At 39.2% G+C, this 12,694-nt stretch overlaps 1 protein-coding gene across 19 annotated transcripts in view; it reads left to right on the top strand.

Annotated features, from left to right (window-relative positions):
* Positions 1 to 12,694, top strand: part of LOC145420915 (uncharacterized) — a 103,270-nt gene that overhangs the window by 30,403 nt on the left and 60,173 nt on the right. For 3 of the 19 annotated variants that reach the window (XR_013902149.1, XR_013902150.1, XR_013902151.1), the window contains one exon: positions 3,290 to 3,366. The exons of the other annotated variants lie outside the window; for them this stretch is intronic. The gene's annotated coding sequence lies outside the window, so the exon portion shown is untranslated. The remainder of the gene's footprint in view (positions 1 to 3,289; positions 3,367 to 12,694) is intronic. 19 annotated transcript variants of the gene reach the window in all.

The following is a 12,694-nucleotide window of genomic DNA, read 5'->3' as shown; positions in this document are numbered from 1 at the left end:
CAACATCTCCTCATGGCCTCACTCATATTAGACGAGCTCTGTCAGTAAAGGAGTCTGCTTCATGTAAATCCTGTTGATTAAACCGAGTCATATAATGTGAAATGGTATTATGCATAAACACAGATATGAATGCTAAATAAAGGATATGAATCTTTTTAGTCATAAAGGTGTCTGCAAGTTCAACCCATACACACTCCCTACACATAGTCACATCTCTTGTTTACTGTGTTTGTATCTTTTCTGCTGTAGGTTAAAAGCGCCTACATCAAGAGTTTGGTGTAAATGAAGTCGGCAAAATGAATTTAAATAATTTCTCTCAGATATTTCTCTTTACTTCCATTCATGTTATTTACACACTTCGATTTAAAAGAGAAAAGGGGAAAAAAAAGAATCCTTAGCAGCTTTTTTGGCCTTTTAAAAGGTTCAGTCATGTACAGTGCCTTCAATATAGGTAATGGTTGTAATCACTGTGTTTTGCTCTGATTTGTTTGTTAAAGACATTTCTCAACAGTCTTAATAACTTTCAAATCGGTTTACGTGAGCTTCCAGCCGATGTCTCAAAGAGACTTACACTCAGTTACCTTGTCTCAGTCTAGTCACTGTCAGCAGTGTTTATCAAAATGTCCAAGTATAAGTCAGGACCATCATCAAATGACTGAAAGTATAATAGGTGCAAAATGTCAGGGGAAATAGCTCGGTGTACAGGATGCGATGCCATTTTCATAAATGTTTAATTGATTGTAATCCTTTGTTGAGGAGACATTTGCACAATGCATGGAGTTCACACAGAGCAGGATATAGAAATATTGAAGTACAATAATTACTTTGAACCATCTGTAGCCTAATTGTCAGAAAATGTCTGATAATGGCCTTTTATTTAGCGTGATTATATACCATGTATTTAAAGAGGCAGGGGAAAATGAAAGGGGGTTTTGGAAGTTGTAAATGACCAGAGTCAACTACTGCATACAGAGTCATACTTTCTCAGATATGATTAAGTAGCTCAGGAAAAGCTTGAATTGTTAACAGCAGAATACCTGCCATGGCCCCTCCGATAGCCTGAATTGTTTTCATATGGCCATTCATTTGTGTACATGATTGAGTCATATGTCAGCAGTGAGCAGCTGTTTGAATTGTCACTGAGCTGTCAGGGCAGGGGAAGGCTGTGAGATGTAGTGATGGCAGTCAGTCTCCTCCCCAGCCACTCATCCACCCGGCCACCTCCACACAGAGCCGCAAACCTCGCAGTCAGGTTTGGGGGCAACCATCGTTGCTTGTTCTGCTGCGCTCACTGCAGCCATGACAAGATTCACAATTCTCTCCCTTTATTTACACACCATTGCCCCAGCTCAACGTCACGTCAAAGCGGCACGGTCCTGCGGTCGCCGCTGACCCCAGGGTAGGGGCTGTCTCCACTGATCCGAGCTTATCCTGCTGGGGGACCAGACCTCGGTCATGTAATACACAGTGTAACTGCAGCAGCATGTGAAGCCACCATACATATTTCCCGCAAGAAACGAAGAAATTGGGCATCTCAGGCTTCGTGATAATGTCGTAAGGTGTGATTTTTGTTCTGTGCATCCATTAATGTATATTTTTTGTCTTTTTCTTTAATACACTCCCATTGGGATCCTCAGTAGACAAACAGAGATTAAGGCCTTTATATAGGGATTGAATGTTGACTACTTTTGTCACAGCAGACAGTCACATAAGATGCTCTACCCACAAGCACAGATATTACCAAACCAAAAAGCTGCTGGAGGTGTCATGTAAATACCTAACCACAGTTAAAGTAATAGGCTATAAAGTGATCTTTAAGTGGAGTTTTAAGCACCCCCATAATGGCTTTGGCTGCCTTTTAGCAGACCATGTGACTCCCCCAGAGTAGTGATTATGAGTCACGGATGAAGAGGTCTTGTGTGTAGGTCAGCCTGTAAGCCTCACTTTCACCTGCCAATCTTTACTTTCCTTCGATACTCTAAGAGCCTTGTTCTTTATACTGTTAACTGTCTTACAGCAGGTGGTATCTGGTGAATTATGTCTACAAAACACCTTGACAAAATTTGGGTATAGCCTCATGGAATTCCTGCTGTGGGGAAAAGCCTCCAAAAATGAGAGACAGAAGGGAAAAAAATTAAACAACCATCTCACATGGCATATTGTGGCATGGTGAGATGGGTGGTGGGTTGGAGAGGGGGGGTGCGCTGTATATTATGTATAATGTAGATGGTCTTAAAGATTTTCCAAAAATACTTAGTTGAATAAAAATCCCTGCTGTATTCTGGTCTTGTTTTTTCCCCCCCTTTTACTCAAGGACATTGATGCATGCTGCTTTTTGAATTTTGCATTACGTTGGAGGTCGGCAGGGCTAGTTTCAGGAAGTTGTCTTAATTTCACAGGGTTAAGGAACAGCAGATTCACTGGGAATACAGATCACTTAGCACAGGCCTGCAACCGCCCTGAAGTTGGTCAGCTTTCTCCCCATTTGTTAACCACATCCGTGTGGCCGCTGAAGCGTTGAGCCTGCCAAGGTGAACGTGCGGTCCCACAAGGAGGCCTTTGTGTCATAGATCAGTGAAACCGTGATTCAGCTTCATCTGTGTTTTTTAAGAGTTTGCTTGTGTCTGTTCAAGCTTCAAGATCAAAGAAGAGACATAACTGTTTTGTACATTCAAATTCCCTGTGAAGAGAATCAAACCACTGTGTAAACGTTTTGTATCTAGGAAATATAATACAAATTGATATTTGCTCTGTTACAAAAGTAAGCAATTCTTAGGTTTTTTTTTTCTTCCAAAGCAAACAACCATTGTATAGATTGTACCAGAATCCACCCTTCATTTACCCAAACTAAAAGGAATTGTACATGTATCAATGATAATCCGATAATCACGCCGCTCCTAAGCTTTTAATTTGATTAAGTGTGTGAAAATTGAGGGCAGAGAGTCTCTTGGAGGATAACATCACAGACAGTGTCTCCTAATTGGTGCTGTAAATTTACATATGGATTCCTGTTTAATGTTTAACTAGTCTTTAATCCACCCAGCTCTGTGATGTCTGCACTCAGAAATATCCGCGTCTGTCAGATGATTTGTGATTATTCCAAATGCGCTCAGGCTGTTTTTGATGAAATGGGAACAATTACTGGCGCTATAAAACAGAGATTTTGGAAGCGTTTTAGTCACGGTGAACCAAAGATTCTCAGTTTCCCTTTAGGAATTGAAAGAGACACTGATTTCAGCAGTGATCTAGACTGAACACAATCGTGATCTCTTTTATTGTCTTCTTACAGCACACAGGTCTTGCCCATTGAAATCGATTGTCATCTCCCAGGTGCTTTTCTGAAAAATGACAGATTAAAGTGATCAGGTAACTTATTTAAAATTAACTTAATTAAGATACTGCACATCTTCTTTTGATTGGAAAGGCCATAGATCATTGGCAATAGTGCTACAATATTTATTGGAAAACAAGCTACACCTCGCAATGCATGGTTCATTTTACAGACTTTCTGAGAGCTTACACATCAGTCAATCAATAGTTTTGGATTAAGTGTTACTGGTGAGTTATATGAGGTAATATAGCAGAGAGAGATTTTTCATTATGTTGTCTATAAAGTTTCGTCTTTCCCTTTTCTTTCTTATTTCTTCTAATCCTCAACTCCCTCATTGTTTGTTTTTCCAAAGCCTTATTTTCTTTCCGTTTTTAATAAGCTGAACCAAACCATTTTCACTTTTTACAGGCGGTTTCACTCTTTCAGCTCTGAATAAATGGTGACTTTATTTCCATGAAATTCTCAAATGACATAGATTTTACTTTTGCATAAAAGCATGAAAAATGCGCCTAATATTGGCTGCATTCATCTGCTAAGTGGACATTTGCATGGGTGCAAAGGGGAGGGGGAGAGGGAGAGAACCACTAGCCTCCTGGGGTGACAGCAGTGCAGGGGGATGACATGTGACAGCTGTGACAGTACTGAAGGGGGGTGGGCAGGCGACTTGCTGCGCCCCCTGATCCAATTACGCCACACGGCCCCCTGTCAGACCCAGCAGCTTGACTCCAACCACTCGGAGGACAGTATTGATCTCTTGTCAGGAGGACCAGTTGCCCTCTTTCACAATCCAGCACCACTGAACTTTCCAACCACCCTGCCATCGCACCCCCACTTACACCCACATCCAGCCTGCTATCCTTTCTCCTGCCAACCACCCTCGTAAATGACTGGTAAAAATTGGGTTATAGGATTCAGGTAAGGAAAGAGAGAGAGGAGGTCAGTGGGGCTGTGTGCTAAATACCCACAGCTACTCAGGGAGAGTGCATAACATCCTGAGAGTGGTGGTGGTGGTAATGTGCCTGTCCAGCTCTGAGCTCAGTGCTATACTTACAGTACCTCACTAAAGGTCTGAGAGGATGCTGCCTCTCCTGGCTTGTGTGAAAGTGCTTGATTTGAGATGATGAAAAGGCCATTGCAATTAGCAAGCTCTGGTTCGTTTTGCCATATCTAGAATGGAGTGGTAGAGACAGTGGCAGCTGCCAATAACTTCAGCTTACAAAGAACAGACAATTAGGCCGGGGCCTGTTACCACCGCTAGTCCCACACCTCCAGACCTTTGCACTGGCCCTAGCCCTGAGCACCTGCAGGTCAATAGGTAATGATACTGTGTGGAGCAACAGCTTGGAACAGAGGTTAATCAAACCACAACCACACACGAGTTGCATCCAGCTTATTATTCTCACCACAAAGGCCAAGAGGGTGAGAGGAAGAAAGGGAGGAAAAATGGCATCAGCGAGGGAATGATCTCACTTACACGGTTCTCAGGTTTGCACTGGCATCCCAGGATTGCTTTAAAACACATATATTTTTACTTTTAATCTTTACCTATTTAACTTTAGAGTTGTTGCATTTGACCCATTTTCTGTACAATTTACGTACTGTTGTCCTTTCTTTTTTCCTTTTTTTTTTTTTTGAGTGTTTTCTCTTTTCCCATGTTTTCTTTACATCCCTGTCTGTCACTCTCTGCTAAGCTATGGCCCAGATCCAAACCTGACCCTACACAACAGTGGTTGTCAACAGTTTCATTTGAAGGGTACAGAAGGAATTTTGGAAGCCCTTTCTCTGATAGAGCTTGAAGCTTTCAATCAGCATCTGTGGTGATTTATACTGCTGTCAGATTGATGTGTCTGGTCTATCCTGTCCATCACTTGCTAAAAATATGTCTATTCCGTTTCAATTGCATTCATGTGTTTACATAGATAAGGAAAAAGATTACAAAACCCCCAAATATCTTTATTCTTTTCTCCTGTCCTCATTTCTAATAAAAAAAAATTATATATTATTAAGAAAATTATGAACTTTATAAATCCCTTTCCCAAAGCAGGCACAATGTGCTTTTAATTAAAATTTAGATAAATAAGACTATATTGAAATAAATTAACTCTTATAGAACACCTAGAATGTTTTCTGAGGATATTACAGGTCATTTATAATTTCATTTCATTTAATTTTTTTCAAAGTTTCATTGTAATGATGCAAGTCATGTTATCATACTTTGAAAACAAAGTATTTTTCTTTGTCCGTCTGTCTCTTTTGAACCATGTCAATATGACAGTATTTTCTTTTGTTTCACATTTTAACATTAGCAATTTATTTTATTCTTCTCTGAAGCAATCCTTTATCTCGGGTTCCACTTTGGTACACAGTAGGGCTGGGCCATATCATACCGTTCACGGATATACCGGTATAATGTTGGGCAATGATAAGAAAATGTAATATCGCGATAGAATATGGGTAAAACATGCATGCGCAGTACCTTTGTTTTCATACGCACATGGCGGAAAAAAGCATGGCGGCGATGGAGAATGAGAAGGGCAAAAGCGGATCGTTGAATGAAACAGATGAACCAGAACTGGTTTGTAAAAATGCTGCAACTTCAGTGGTGTGGAACTGGTTTAGCTTTCGTCCGTCAGATACACAACAAAGCACTGTTTTTGGTAGAGCATGCTAGCGGGTCGTCGTTATTACCGTGTTTTTTGGAAAATACAGCACACTTAAAATCAATCCTTTGATTTTTCTGAAAATCGACAGTGCCCCTTATAATCCAGTGGGCCTTATGTATGAATTCTGGTTGTGTTTACTGACCTCGAAATGATTTTATGTGGTACACGGCGCTCGAAAATCTGTCAAATGTTTTAGTACAACTTTGCTAAGCTACGAACCGGCACTGCTTGATGGATTGTCGGAGCATTACGGCTATCGTAGGCAGGAGCCTCGAGGTGTGCTTCAACATAATATTAACGTATTGTGTGTGTATAACCTCTTTTTAAGTTTTGTGGATATTATACGAGGTTATGCTGAGGATATGTCGGCCAATTTCCACTGGAAATGCCTTTTGGTTAAACTGTCAGCAAGGAATTTGCATTTGCACTGTTACATTTTTATATGACTTAAAAAACAGCTGCTGTATATTGTGATAAATATTTTTGGTCATATCGCCCTGTTCTAGTACACACTGCATCTTCAAGGAGCAGCATTTATAAGCTGGCAGAAAATGCACACAGTGTTGGAGGGCTTTATAACCCACTCCCACTTAAGTGTGGTGGGTTTGAAACGGCACTTAATATGGCCGACCTTCCACATGAACTTGCAGATAGAGTGTGTAAGGGAGGATGAACACATGGTTTTAGAAAGCAGGCTGTGTCTCTGTATTAGTAACTTCCTGTTTTATTCTGATAATCACCTGAAATCATATCTCTGCTGGTTTTGCTTCTGCTTTTTTTAGTCACCATTTCTGATTTTCTGTGTTGCCCATTTCTTTCTTTTCAAGTGCCATCCTTTAGTGTCGGTCCTTTGTCTTCCTTTCGTTTCTTCCTGGTACTCGTTCTTACTTTTTGGTTTTTCTCTGTGGATGTTTTTGGTAGTTTTATCTGTTCTTTCCTGGATCTCTTGCTGCCTTTTCATTTGATTGTTTATTTTAACCTGACAGTTATTCATTTTATTTTCATTGCCACTTTATTTGTCAGGGACCATGTACAAACAAACTAGAAAAAAAAAACAGTACTTTCCTAAGAGAAAAGATGCATTGTACCAGATTTAGCTGCTGGATAATTTCCATCTGCTGTCTTGCATGTCAAATAACAAATAGAAAGAAATATATAAAAACACATCATCAGTAAGTATATTACACTCCCCAAAACACATAGGCTACAGTCTGTGTATTTGTGGAATGGAAAAAACTAATGAATAGCCACACAACACTGTAATTAAAAGTCAACTTAATAATGCCCAACTGCTCTGAACATTAAAACCTAACATCAAATTTTTTTGTTCTGTGCTGAGGAAATCATAGAAGTTGTAAAATAAGTCATCCCTATAGGACTTACTATACAAGTTAAGCTGCAAAATGCTTAATTTTATTGCTGGCATGCTGTAGACATACAGGAAAACAGTAGATATATGGCAAATCAGTGTGATGAACTGATGCTGTGAGTGTATAGCACCATGAAATTGGGCACAATCTGGAAAGAAGCTCATAGTCACTTTCATGGTACATGCAATGTGTATCCAATGCAGAGTGTGAACATTACCCTGGTCACTCATGCAGTCAGTTGTGACACCGAAGACACTTGGTCAGGGGTTAGACAGAGGTAGGCTGTGCATGTTTGTTATTGGTTAAAAATGTAAATGAAAAAATAAATGGAAAAAATAAATTCAGAGTACTAGTACAGTTAAGCAGTGGATCCTGTATGTACCGGATCTGCCATCTTTCTCTGCAGTATCTCTTTATGTTATCGCAATCTATGATAAATTGCAACCTACAATCGTTGAAATGAAATAGTGTGAAGTGGAATACACGTTATTTTCTTCTGTTTAATCAAACGAACCACTCCATTAAATAACTGATGCATTAGTTTTTATTTTTTGGCTGTTGAAAGAGAACAAGAGAAATGACTCAGTCTTCTGTAGAGCCAGCTCCTCAAAGAAGACTTTTCAATTTCAGCCTCCAATTTCCATGTTTCCCTCGAATGAAATACTTGTATAGTGGATAAAATAGGCCGTGTCTGCACCAGTGAGCTTAGATGGGCTGTTGTGTTACCGCCAGACTTATGTTCAGTAAGAGTGTTGCTTTTTTGAGCAAAGTAATCACTCATGTAATTAATCTAGAGAAAATGTGAGGAAAATAACCCAGATCTGTCGTGGAAACACCAAGTCACTCCTTGGGATGTTTGATTTAATTCATTCTGCAGAGAAATGGATATGGTGCTCTGCTGCTTTATACTTGAAACATAAATCAAACTAGTGCATCTGGGAAACAGTGACAAGAAAAAGTTTTTTAAACTCGCAGGATTTCTGTGTTGATTACTAAGAAAATGTGCTAAGATTTTTATCTTGGTCACAAATCTAAATACATTCTTATCTCATAACAGACAAAATTTGCAGTTGCTGTTGGATTCTCCTCTTTTATAACCTGTGTGTGTGTGTGTGTGTGTGTGTGTGTGTGTGTGTGTGTGTGTGTGTGTGTGTGTGTGTGTGTGTGTGTGTGGTTTGAGTCATTTTTATGTTGCATTACTCAATCCCTACTAAGCAGGTCCTGACTTTGCCCTAATGTTTTTCAGTAAAATGTGTTACAATTTTGATTCGCATCACTTCGTCAATGACTAGGACAGATCCAGGCTGTTGCATAACATATCAGTAAACCTCGTCTGTACTTTGTGATTGGGAAAAGGTTTTGGTGCTACATTAGATTTTGGGGGTTTGGGTTGTTTTTACCGCTCCAGAAAGGGTCACCTCTTCAGAAATCTCAGCTCATATACAGTTAGATCCATATATATTTGGACACTGACATACGTTTTGTTTTTTACCTGTTTACTGAAACATATTCCAGTTATAGTTATATAATGGACATGGACATGATGTGTAGACGCTTAGCTTTCATTTGAGCGTTTCCACAATCAAATAGGATGAAGGGTTTAGGAGTTTCAGCTCTTTAACATGTGCTACTCTCTTTTTAAAGGGACCACAAGAAATTGGAAAATTGACTCAAAAGTTATTTCATCGGCAGGTGTGGGCAATTCCTTTGTTATTTCATTAAGCAGATAAAAGGCCTGGAGGTGATTTGAGGTTTGGTGCTTGCATTTGAAAGATTTAGCTGTGAACAGAAAACATGCGGTCAAAGAAGCTCTCCATGCAGGTAAAACAAGTCATCCCTAAGCTGCAAAAACAGAAAAAATCCATCCAAGAAATTGCTACAGTATTATGAGTGGCAAAATCTACAGTTTGGCACATGCTGTGAAAGAAAGAAAGCACGCAAAACTCAGCAACGCAAAAAGACCCGGACGTCCACGGAAGACAACAGTGGTGGATGATCGCAGAATCATTTCCATGGTGAAGAGAAACCCCTTCATAACAACCAACCAAGTGAACAACACTCTCCAGGAGGTAGCCGTATCGATATCCAAGTCTTCCATAAAGAGAAGACTCCATGAAAGTAAATACAGAGGGTTCACTGGAAAGTTAAAGCCACTCACGAGCCTAAAGAATAGAAAGGCTAGATTGAACTTTGGTTAACAAAAAAAAAAAAAAATTTAAAGCCAGCAGAGTTCTGGAAAATCATTCTTTGGACGGATGAGACCAAGATCAAACTCTACCAGAGTGATGGTAAGAAAAAAGCACGGAGAAGGCGTGGAAGAAGCTCATTATCCAAAGCATACCACATTATCTCTAAAACACGGTGGAGGCAGTGTGATGGCTTGAGCGTGCATGGCTGACAGTGGCACTGGGACACTAGTGTTTATTGATGATGTGACACAGGACAGAAGCAGTCAAATGAATTCTGAAGGTAGACATACTTTCTGTTCAAATCCAGCTAATGCAGTCAAATTGATTGGGCGCCATTTCATAATACAGATGGACAATGACCTAAAATATACAGCCAAAGCAACCCAAGAGTTTATTAAACTTCTTGAATGGCCAAGTCAGTCACCTGATCTTAACCCATTTGAGCATGCATTTCACTATTTCACTTGTTGAAGACAAAACTGTGGACAGAAAGGTCCACAAATGAACAGCAACTGAAAGCTGGCAGCGCATTAAAAAGGAGGAAACCCTGAAATTAACATTTTATTTTCAGTTATGTGATTTGTCCAGTTATTTTTGAGCCCTTTACCGAGCCCCTAAGATCGCATTTGAGGGCTAGCTCATTTTGTATTGTGTCAACAAGGTTTCTTTTCAGATACCATACCTATATGTGGATTTCTTTTAAAACTGTGATACACAAGTGACAATGTAACACTGTCTGGACAGCTATGGCTCTGGGGATAGATTAGAGTAAGTTGTCCACCGATCTGAAAGTGTCTCCTACAGCTTACATGTACAAGTGACTTTTAACAAGACACTAAAACTCAAAATGTCTCTGTGTCTGTCATGTTTGAGTGTGTGTAATAAATAAATTGTTGTTTCTGTAGAACAATATGCTATAAGGATGCGTGGGTGAATGTTGCTTGAATTGTAAAGTGCTTCTACGGGTCAAGAAGACTAGCAAAGTATTACATAAATGCCAATTCACTGCTGCAGCATAAGAATAAATAGCCTAATTCTACAATGTCTTCTATTTGTTAAGTCATTTGGATAAATAAGTACACAAGCTAGAGGAAACATTAAAGATATATATGTGTTCTTTTGCAAGAAAAAAAAAAGAAATACAGTCAATTTTCATGTGTTTAGATTTCAGTGTATATGTTGACATACCAACAATAAAGCCAGCAATTCTCAAGAGGTCTTTATGTCATTATATAGTTGCTATTTCAAGGCAACACTCCATATAAATTTCTTCAACAAAAGTGAAATTTGCTCCTCTGATATGATGCCTCACATATAACAAATATAACAATATCAGACACAGAGAAATCTTCTGTCAGGGACACATCGGCATGGCCTAAATTGGGACACTGCTTCCATTTGCAAAGTGCAATTATGAGTGTTTTTAGACATCCTACTTACATGTCATCTGTAAACCAACGCAAAGCCAGCACTTCCAGACCACAGATATTTGTCACACCTACTGTAAAGCGCCATCGAGCTGGTGAGGCAGAGGGGCCCAGGAGGGGAATCAAGGAATCTGTCGAATTAATACATGCAGTGAAGATTCCTCCTGTCATCTCAGCTCTCTTTTACCACTGGCTTTTAAAAGCCATTTAGAGGCAGCAACTGAACAGGACAGACAAGCTTGACAGCGACTCCTTAAAGAGCATCTGTCTCCTTTAACACTTAAATAAACTATGATACTGTCTTTTACACACGAGCTTAATTTTAATTAATGAATTGATTTGTCTTGTCAGTAAATACAGCCAAATTGCCTAAAATATGCCAGAAGCAATATATCTAAATATATATATCCTCCTATAAGACATATTGCAGGCTTTACATCACTTTGGATAACCCCTCTCTTAATTAGAAATGTGCTCAACATTATAAACCATTATAGCTTTTGATGCAGAAGAGCAGTCAGAATTATTTTTCAAGCTGTTAGGATCAAGTTGACAAACTGGAAATCTGGACTTACTTTGTTCACTCATGGGGACTTTGAAACAAGTTTGATGCATGGTGCACATTGTAAAAGGACAAAAGTTTCATGTTTCCGAGTGCCATTGCGGAACAGAAACTGTGATGGTCTATCACAGCAGGGTTTATCCAGATAACAAGCAGATGACTGCTTTTCTTTAGCTCCTTTAAACTTTTTTTGCCTCCTCCCAACAAGCAACAATTTAAATGAGCTATTTCCCGTACTAAATATATCTGCCGTTAAATTACAACTCCTTGCTGCATTTCATAAAGCAATACATGCTGGAAAAGATGTGCTTAAAAATAATGCAATAATTTATATCTTAGATAAGGCAAGAGATCTACATTTACTCCTTCCACCGTGCTGCTGTAAACTACCTGACAATTGTTCATTAATGATTCCCAGTAAATTCCTTAAAATGGTAATTTGTCATCCTGTCACTTCATTTGTGACCTAAAATTCCTCACTAGAGGCATCATCAAATAAATTAATCACTACCCAGGATCCATTTCTCCCCTGTGCGTGCTATTATACCCGGCTCTCTTGTGTTTCTCTTCATTTACATATATTTAATGGCCCAGTTGTGGTTGGTTGTGCCATGCGACTTGCACAGCTCATGTCAGGTGAAATATTCCGACTGCCACAGTCTTTAACAGTGCGAACCATGTCTTGTTCATTTTCCTTGAATACCTGAAACACAGGAGAATAAAGAGAATTAAAGACATTTTATGGAACAGTAAAATCAAAAGTGCACATTTTGCAGGTTTCTGGTTGGGGAATTGCACTAATAAGATGACACACTTTTCAGAAACGCGTTATAACAGATGCATTCTTTTTTCTAAAACACACACAGCAGATCTTTAGAACGTTTACACAGCTGCTTATAGCAAAAAGAAACTCGGAAAATTAAATACATACGTTATCTACACAATTTAGTTTTATTTAATTGCATCTCATTACAGCACATGTGTACAGTACATTACCCACCAGACAGATTGCTTTGTTGTGTGCCTTGGCAAAATTATGAGGTTCAGCGTGAAGCTATGATCACAGACAGGACTGAAATACAAAAAATGCTAATTTCAGCACTAAAATGGCCAAAGAAAGATCACAGTGAGATTCAATTTATCATTGTTCCA

The sequence above is a fragment of the Astatotilapia calliptera genome, chromosome 16, assembly GCF_964374335.1.
Source record: "Astatotilapia calliptera chromosome 16, fAstCal68.1, whole genome shotgun sequence".
NCBI lineage: Eukaryota > Metazoa > Chordata > Actinopteri > Cichliformes > Cichlidae > Astatotilapia > Astatotilapia calliptera.
Note: the sequence above shows the minus strand (reverse complement) of the source record. Positions and strands in the feature narration are given on the sequence as shown.